Source organism: Pyrus communis, unplaced genomic scaffold (assembly GCF_041283825.1).
Source record: "Pyrus communis isolate YQ-2024b unplaced genomic scaffold, ASM4128382v1 ptg000131l, whole genome shotgun sequence".
NCBI classification, from domain to species: domain Eukaryota; kingdom Viridiplantae; phylum Streptophyta; class Magnoliopsida; order Rosales; family Rosaceae; genus Pyrus; species Pyrus communis.
Window position 1 is genome coordinate 15,001 of NW_028291040.1, and position 10,000 is coordinate 25,000.

Consider the following 10,000-nt stretch of genomic DNA (forward strand, 5'->3'; position numbering starts at 1 on the left):
CGTCGTTAATAATAATAATTAATTACAAAATAATAAAATATAGATGCTTATCGTTCATTAATGAGAGGTGAATCTTATGATACAGAAGAGAAAGGTGAAGAAATATACAGAAGTATACACTTTAGGTCAACATATATGTATGTCTGCTCACAAAGCGAGAAGAGTAATCGATCAAATTCGTGGGCGGTCCTATGAAGAAACACTTATGATACTAGAACTTATGCCTTATCGAGCATGTTATGCCATTTTAAAATTGGTTTATTCTGCAGCAGCAAATGCTAATCACAATAAGGGTTTGAACGAAACAAGTTTAATCATTAGTAAAGCCGAAGTCAACGAGGGCACAACTGTGAAAAAATTAAAGCCCCGGGCTCGAGGACGAGGTTATCCTATAAAAAGATCCACTTGTCATATAACTATTGTATTGAAAGATATATCTTTAGATGAAGAGGAAGAAATAGATAAAAGGAAATTCTATAAATTAGAGCTGAGGAATACTTAAAGGAAGAATATTTTATATTATAAAAAATACAAATACGCTATATTATGTTATGCTTAAAAAAAATCGAATGAATAAAAAAAAAATACAAACAGATGTCACGTTTCACGATATATATAGTAGTGGGGGATTATGGGACAAAAAATAAATCCACTTGGTTTCAGACTTGGTGCAACCCAAGATCATCATTCTCTTTGGTTTGCACAACCAAAAAATTATTCAAAGGATCTACAAGAAGATCAAAAAATACGAGATTGTATCAAAAATTATGTGCAAAATAATATGAAAATATCCTCTAATGTAGAGGGAATTGCACGTATAGAGATTCAAAAAAGAATCGATTTGATTCAGGTCATAATCTATATGGGATTCCCCAAGTTATTAATAGAAGACAGGACTCGAAGAATAGAAGAATTACAGACGCATGTACAAAAAGAACTCAATTGTGTAAACCGAAAACTCAACATTGCTATTACAAGAATTGCAAATCCTTACGGGCACCCCAATATTCTTGCAGAATTTATAGCCGGACAATTAAAGAATAGAGTTTCATTTCGCAAAGCAATGAAAAAAGCTATTGAATTAACTGAACAGGCAGGTACAAAAGGGATTCAAGTACAAATTGCAGGGCGTATCGACGGAAAAGAAATTGCACGTGTTGAATGGATCCGAGAAGGTAGAGTTCCTCTACAAACCATTCGAGCTAAAATTGATTATTGTTCCTATGCAGTTCGAACTATCCATGACGTGTGTTGGCATCAAAATTTGGATATTTGTAGACGAGGAATAATAAGAACTTACTTGACTTATATTTAGTTCTATCTGGTGATAAAACAAAAAATGGCAAACTCTTTCATTCTTTTTCTGGTAAATAATAAAAAAAAAGAACAATTCTATAAGGTTGAATAAAAATTCGATTAATCATTTGATATAATTGCTATGCTTAGTGTGTGACTCGTTGGTTTTTTTAGGGTTGGGATTCAAAAAAATGGACAGCCCATAGTACAAACTGATAACTATAGAACTAATAACCAACTCATCACTTCGTGTTATCTGGATAGAAAGAACCAGTCAAGATATGATATATAAGTCATATCATTGTAGCAACTGAAATCTTTTTTACATAAACAAACAAAAAAAATCTGATTATGGGTTGTAAAGCAATATCAAGTATACAGATAAATGGAAGGGTGAGAGAAAGATAGAAAAATAATATTAATGATATATAATTCCAATATGTAAGGTCTATGAGTCATCTCATATAAAGGGAATGTAATAAAGCATCAATACTGATTGATCCATAATTAGACAAATCCGTGCATAGAACAAAAAATCAAGAGCCCCGAGCCAATAAAGACTGAGAAGGTTGACTCAAGAAGAAATTTAATTGGAGGCTCCGTTGTAAAATTAAGACCTAATCATTAATCGAGAAGTGGTGGGAACGACAGAACCTGTGAATGCATAAGATTCTATTGAAAACGAATCCTAATGATTCATTGAGTAGGATGGCGGAACGAACCGGAAACCTATTCATTTATTCTGAGAGGTCATGTCATAGACTAATCTTACAACTGAATGTTGAAAGAGTAAATATTCGCCCGCGAATTTTTTTTTTTTTTTCTAAATTTTAGTCGATTCGAAATAAAAGGAAAAACAAAATAAAGATTCATTATAGCGTTCTACCAAAACGACATTATCTATAAATAGAATACGTGTTAAATTATAAATTATATAAATACGTGTTAAATTATATATTAAAACACAAAAAATTTCTAATTTATAATCGATTAGATCAAATTTCAAAGAATCCCACGATTCCATAGATTATTAACCGTGTATTTTTTTTGTTTAATTTTTTTTAATTGTTTAATTCGCGAGGAGCTGGATGAGAAGAAACTCTCATGTCCGGTTCTGTAGTAGAGATGGATGGAATTGCTAAACAACCATCAACTATAACCCCAAAAGAACCAGATTCCGTAAACAACACAGAGGAAGAATGAAAGGAATATCTTATCGAGGTAATCGTATTTGCTTCGGTAGATATGCTCTTCAAGCGCTTGAACCCGCTTGGATCACATCTAGACAAATAGAAGCAGGGCGGCGAGCAATGACACGAAATGCACGCCGCGGTGGAAAAATATGGGTACGCATATTTCCAGACAAACCTGTTACAGTAAGACCTACAGAAACACGTATGGGTTCGGGGAAAGGATCTCCCGAATATTGGGTAGCTGTCGTTAAACCCGGTAGAATACTTTATGAAATGAGCGGAGTAGCAGAAAATATAGCTAGAAGGGCTATTTCAATAGCGGCATCTAAAATGCCTATACGAACTCAATTCATTCTTTCTGGATAGGAATGTAGAAACAAACGAAAGGGGTTTTTGGGATAAAAAAAAAACAATTGCAGGTTTCTTTTTTTGTTTTGAACAAATAATATTTCTTTTTTTTATTTATACCTTTGCATTGAAAAAGAAAAAACCGATAAAAAAATGATATGATTCAACCTCAAACCCATTTGAATGTAGCGGATAACAGCGGGGCCCGAAAATTGATGTGTATTCGAATCATAGGAGCTAGTAATCGACGATATGCTCATATTGGTGACATTATTGTTGCTGTAATCAAGGAAGCAGTACCAAATACACCTCTAGAAAGATCAGAAGTGGTCCGAGCTGTCATTGTACGTACTTGTAAAGAACTCAAACGCGACAACGGTATGATAATACGATATGATGACAACGCTGCGGTTGTTATTGATCAAGAAGGAAATCCAAAAGGAACCCGAATTTTCGGCGCGATCGCCCGGGAATTAAGACAGTTAAATTTCACTAAAATAGTTTCATTAGCACCTGAAGTATTATAGGGGAAGACCTTAATATAGTATTTGAATGAAATTGATTAAATTTATTTAATTAATTAGTAAATTGTTTATCTATCACGTATATATCTTTAATAATTCATAAATAAAAAAAAAAAAAAAAGAATTCATAAATATTAAAAAATTCAGAAAAAAAGAAAAAGAGCATGTTGATTATATCAAAATTCGGGGGAAACAAAAATCTTAGTTTATCATGAGTAAAGACACTATTGCTGACATAATAACCTCTATACGAAATGCTGACATGAATAAAAAAAGAACAGTTCGAATACCATCTACTAACATCACTGAAAATATTGTTAAAATCCTTTTCCAAGAAGGTTTTATTGAAAACGTGAGAAAACATCAAGAAAGCAATAAATATTTTTTGGTTTTAACCCTACGACATAGAAGAAATAGGAAAGGACCATATAGAACTGTTTTAAATTTAAAACGGATCAGTCGACCCGGTCTACGAATATATTCTAACTATCAACGAATTCCTAGAATTTTAGGCGGAATGGGGGTTGTAATTCTTTCTACTTCTCGAGGTATAATGACAGACCGAAAGGCTCGACTAGAAGGAATCGGCGGAGAAGTTTTGTGTTATATATGGTAATCTTTCTAATAGCCGACACGGTCCTATTTGTGAAAAAAGAGAAAGGACAAGTTTAGAATATTATCCCTCTTACATTAGTTGATACTTCAAAGCGGTTTTACCTGGAATGAAACAACAAAAATGGATTCATGAGGGTTTAATTACTGAACAACTTACCGATGGTATGTATCTTCCGGATTCGTTTAGATAACAAAAAAATTATTCAGGTTTTTGTTTCGTAAAGGATTTCATGTAGTTTTATACGTATACTACCAGGAAATAGACTAAAAATTGAGGTAAGTCCTTATGATTCAACCAAAGGGCGTATAATTTAGAGACTCCAAAGCAAAGACTTGAATGATTAGGCGGTTTTTTCAATTTCAACATTCTTTCGTGAGGATACAATTCGAAATTAAAAATTTCAAGAAACTTATTTTCTTCCAATAAGTAGATTCGGAATTAAAAAAAGGAATGACAAATATGAAAATAAGGGCCTCCGTTCGTAAAATTTGTGAAAAATGTCGATTGATCCGTAGGCGGGGACGAATTATAGTAATTTGTTCTAACCCGAGACATAAACAAAGACAAGGATAATCTTTCTAAAACAAAAAGACTCTCGAAATCTAAAGGACCCGATGTACAGATGTACAAATAAATAAATAAAAAAAAAAAAAAAAGAATAAGGATCTGTTTTGACATGAAATGGATATATCCATATATCTCTGACTTATATTTATGAGATGATAAAATATGGCAAAACCTATACCAAAAATTGGTTCGCGTAGAAATAGACGTATTGGTTCACGTAAGAATACACGTAGAATCCCCAAGGGAGTTATTCATGTTCAAGCAAGTTTCAACAATACCATTGTGACTGTTACAGATGTACGGGGTCGAGTAATTTCTTGGTCCTCTGCCGGGGCTTGTGGATTCAAGGGTACAAGAAGGGGTACACCATTTGCCGCTCAAACCGCAGCAGGAAATGCTATTCGGACAGTAGTGGATCAAGGTATGCAACGAGCAGAAGTTATGATAAAAGGCCCGGGTCTCGGAAGAGATGCGGCATTAAGAGCTATTCGTAGAAGTGGTATACTATTAAGTTTCATACGGGATGTAACTCCTATGCCACATAATGGCTGTAGGCCTCCTAAAAAAAGACGTGTGTAAAAATAAACATTGAAGAGATTTCAAGAGAAATAAATAATTCAATGATTTGATCAAATAATATACTATGGTTCGAGAGAAAGTAACAGTATCTACTCGGACACTACAGTGGAAGTGTGTTGAATCAAGAGCAGACAGTAAGCGTCTTTATTATGGACGCTTTATTCTGGCCCCACTTATGAAAGGTCAAGCCGATACAATAGGCATTGCAATGCGAAGAGCTTTGCTCGGAGAAATAGAAGGTACATGTATCACACGCGCAAAATCTGAGAAAATACCACATGAATATTCTACCATAGTAGGTATTCAAGAATCCGTACATGAAATTTTAATGAATTTGAAAGAAATTGTCTTGAAAAGTAATCTGTATGGAACTCGTAACGCGTCTATTTGTGTCAAGGGTCCTGGATATGTAACTGCTCAAGACATTATCTTACCACCTTCTGTGGAAATTGTTGATAATACACAGTATATAGCTAACCTAACAGAACCAATTAATTTGTGTATTGAATTACAAATCGAGAGGAATCGCGGATATCGTATAAAAACGCCAAATAACTTTCAAGACGGAAGTTATCCTATAGATGCTGTATTCATGCCTGTTCGAAATGCGAATCATAGTATTCATTCTTATGTGAATGGGAATGAAAAACAAGAGATACTTTTTCTCGAAATATGGACAAATGGAAGTTTAACTCCTAAAGAAGCACTTCATGAAGCCTCCCGGAATTTGATTAATTTATTTATTCCTTTTTTACATGCAGAAGAAGAAAACTTACATTTAGAAAATAATCAACACAAAGTGACTTTACCCCTCTTTACTTATCATGATAGATTGGCTAAACAAAGGAAAAATAAAAAAGAAATCGCATTGAAATATATTTTTATTGACCAATCAGAATTGCTCCCCAGGGTCTATAATTGCCTCAAAAGGTCCAATATACATACATTATTGGACCTTTTGAATAACAGTCAAGAAGATCTTATGAAAATGAAACATTTTCGCATAGAAGATGTCAAACATATATTGAACATTCTAGAAATAAAAAAGCATTTCGAATAAATTTTTATGAGTTATTTACTTTTTTTCTTTTTTTTTTTTTCTAAAGTTTTGTCTAAACAGATAAAAATGCGTTTTGAATCTTGAATCTTTAGCACAATCCATATATTCCGAATAGGTCCAAAATTAAATTGAATAGATGTATCTAGGGAAAATTCACTTTGAAGCGACTATTCCCTAGATACACACGTCATAATATACTTTTTTTTATTTCACAGTTGAATCGATTTAAAAAAGACCTAAAGTTAAGGACTTATCAATAGGTAGTGTTGCTCCAATACCCAACCAAAGGGCTACTACAGTACCAATCAAAAAGACGGTTGTCGCTACGGGACGACGAAATGGATTTTGGAATTTATTAACATTCTCCAAAAAAGGTACTGTTAATAATCCCGCAGGTACTGAAACCATTAAAAGAACGCCCAATAACTTATTTGGCACTGTACGAAGTATTTGAAATACGGGAAAGAAATACCATTCAGGCAATATTTCCAAAGGAGTTGCAAATGGATCCGCGGGTTCACCAATCATTGATGGTTCTAGAACCGCTAAGCCTACGTTACATGCAATAGTACCTAAAATTACTACTGGAAAAATATATAAAAGATCATTTGGCCATGCGGGCTCTCCGTAATAATTATGACCCATCCCTTTAGCCAATTTAGCTCTTAACACAGGATCGTTCAAGTCAGGTTTTTTTGTTATTAGGATAGGTGAATTATTCTAGATCCATCCCCCGAAAGAACCGGACATGATAATTTTTCATCATCCAGCTCGAGCACGAATCAAACGAATCAAATGGATCCATATAAAAAAATTGATATGTTATCCATATCCACACATATATGAATGATTCTATGTAAGAAAACGGATTCCCTTTTTCGCAGTTGCAACAACTAACCATTGCAAGGAATTCAGTTCTTACAGATAAATGCTCAATACCCAAGTAGGCTTACAAAATTGATCATGATCAAATGCTTTATGGGTCGTCTCAGATCTTGCAATTGGCCTTTATCCCCTAAATATCGAGACTGTTTACATACAAAGCAAAGGATTTACTTGTTACTAATATAGTCTAGCCTCTGTTCTTCTTTAGATCCCTTGTTTCACTCCGATAGTATCATAAATCGAGTCAATGCAGAGGAAATGAATACATTTCTATACTATTTAGTAAGTGAAATATATAAAACATAATCCGGATTATGCCAATCACTTATTCTACTGGATCTTACGGAGCCTGTTCATATCATACACGACATGATCGGGTCTGATCATAGAAAAGATTCTCTTCAAACGAACCGGCCTATCTTCTGTATGGGGCTTACGCGGTGGTTGGAACAAAGACACATTTTTTTGTTGTGAATTCAAATGTGGCAGATAGATAAGGACATATATCTGCAAGGCCCGATCAATAGTTCAAGTCACACACTCCCATAATCCATTTTATCTTCGGAAAATTCACTTCAACTATGAGTGTCAAAAAAATAATACATTTTTGTAGAGTTGAAGAGAAATATCCCAATACATGTCTTATTTTTTTTTCAATAATCCATATTTGTAGCAATGAAATACTAGTGTTCCTACCTCAAGTGATAGATGATTGATTACAAGATGGTATATATTCTTTATAAAGGACCAGAAATACCTTGCTTACGTATCATTGGGAAGTGCATTAACATAAATACGGCGGTAAGAAGAGGTAATACAAAAGTGTGTAAACTATAAAAACGAGTCAAAGTGGATTGTCCTACACTAGCACTTCCGCGTAATAACTCTACCAGAGGCGAGCCTATTACAGGAATAGCGTCTGGTACGCCTGTTACAATTTTTACTGCCCAATAACCAATTTGGTCCCGAGGTAAGGAATAACCAGTTACACCAAAAGATGCGGTCAATACACCCAAAACCACACCTGTAACCCAAGTCAATTCACGAGGTTTTTTAAAGCCGCCGGTGAGATACACGCGAAATACGTGCAGGATCATCATTAGGACCATCATACTTGCCGACCATCGATGAACTGATCGGATTAACCAACCAAAATTAGCTTCAGTCATTATATATTGAACAGAAGCAAAGGCCTCCGTAACGGTCGGACGATAATAAAAAGTCATAGCAAACCCGGTAGCTACTTGTACTAAAAAACAAGTAAGCGTAATTCCCCCTAGACAATAAAATATGTTGACGTGAGGAGGAACATATTTACTAGTTATATCATCGGCAATTGCCTGAATCTCAAGACGTTCTTCGAACCAATCATAGATTTTATTGAGATAGGTAAATCAAGGGGACCCCCCCGGAGAACCGTATATGAAAATTTCATCTCGTACGGCTCAAACAGAAACACCCAAATACTAGTTCTAACGGATGTGTGTAATATAAAGTTTGAAGTTTATTAATTCTATGATTTATGATTCAATTTTTTTTTTGAAGATACTAAAGAATAAAAATCCGAAAGCTCTTCTTTGTGGTTATAATGCCAAAAAATCAAGTCGGCTCATTCGTCTATATATTGATCGTTATAGGCCTCTTGAATCTTCTATTTACCTATTTTCTTTGGTGTTATTTATGTGTAATGCGGCTTTACTGCTGTTTTCTTTATTATTGATAGGAATTCTCTTGTTAAGACCCTATAGAATTGATTAAAACCTCAGATTCATACTAAAACCACGATGATTCAATAAAACCCTTTCAAACTAAGTCTAAGTCCCAAAATTCCCTGAGTAAGAACCATTGGATCATCACTTATTCAATGAATAGATATAATGACTAAAAATCCAAACCAAAGAAACCTTTGTTTTGTCCTTTGATCAAAATAAGCATAAACGAAAGTTTGAAAGAATAAAAATATTTCTATTTATAACTTCTAACTCTTTGAAAAAATTTTTTGAAGTCCGGACACGAGGTCTGACTATTAAGTATGAATCATAGTTCTAATAGTAATCTATTTCATATATTCCGTGCTCCAGATACTAGAATGAATATCCGACGAAGTAAAACCATCTCTATCAAGATGACAGACCCATTCTCTGTACTATCCATAGGATCATTTATACCAAGTCACACACTCATATTCCGGAAATACAGAAACAAAGAAATTCCACGGTCAAACTACCAAAATAGAATGGGATAAAAATCAGAAACCTAAACGCTTCACTTTGTATTGAAAAAGCCAGTTAATGGTTCTTGGGAATCTAATTCATTGAAATTCCATCCAGTAAAATGGAAGAATTATAAATCTCCAAAATAATAGATAGGAATATCGCGAATAGAGCCATTGCGAGACCCATCAAAGGAGTAGTTCCCCACCCAGGAGCTACTTTACCATATTCTGAATTCAATGGTTTCAATAAACTCCCCGCATTAGTTCGTTTTGGGCGGCCAGATCTAGAACTACCTTCAACGGTTTGTGTAGCCATAATATTTTATATTCAGTAAGATCTGTTGACTTTGTATACCATTCCGTTGTAAATAAATGATCTTATCATAGATCCATTGAGGTCTTAAAACTTTATAATGTCTTAAAACTATATAATCATGGAAACAGCAACCCTAGTTGCCATCTTTTTATCTGGTTTACTTGTAAGTTTTACTGGGTACGCCTTATATACTGCTTTTGGGCAACCCTCTCAACAACTAAGAGATCCATTCGAGGAACACGGGGACTAGTTGAAGTACGGATCCTCCCAATATTGGGAGGATCCGTACTTCAATTGAGATAATGACAAATCATTTCACCTTTTTAGTTGGAACTTTAGGCGGGTCTCGAAAAAAGATAGCGAAAAAAATTATTCCTAGAGTTGAGACTAAAAGGAATGTA

General features: G+C 34.3%; 1 pseudogene across 2 annotated transcripts in view; it reads right to left on the reverse strand.

Moving 5' to 3' along the window:
• Positions 1 to 7,607: 7,607 nt before the first annotated feature.
• The window catches only part of LOC148687886 (photosystem II CP47 reaction center protein pseudogene), a 3,356-nt pseudogene continuing 963 nt past the window's right edge, over positions 7,608 to 10,000 (reverse strand). Inside the window, exons 1-2 of one of the 2 annotated variants that reach the window (XR_015960096.1) lie at positions 9,934 to 10,000; positions 7,608 to 9,863 (exon numbers count right to left, since the gene is read on the reverse strand). The exon at positions 9,934 to 10,000 is cut by the window's right edge and continues 963 nt beyond it. The product of XR_015960096.1 is annotated as a photosystem II CP47 reaction center protein pseudogene, transcript variant X2 (transcript). Of the gene's footprint in view, positions 9,864 to 9,918 lie in introns of both variants that reach the window. The other variant, XR_015960095.1, reaches the window with a different exon arrangement.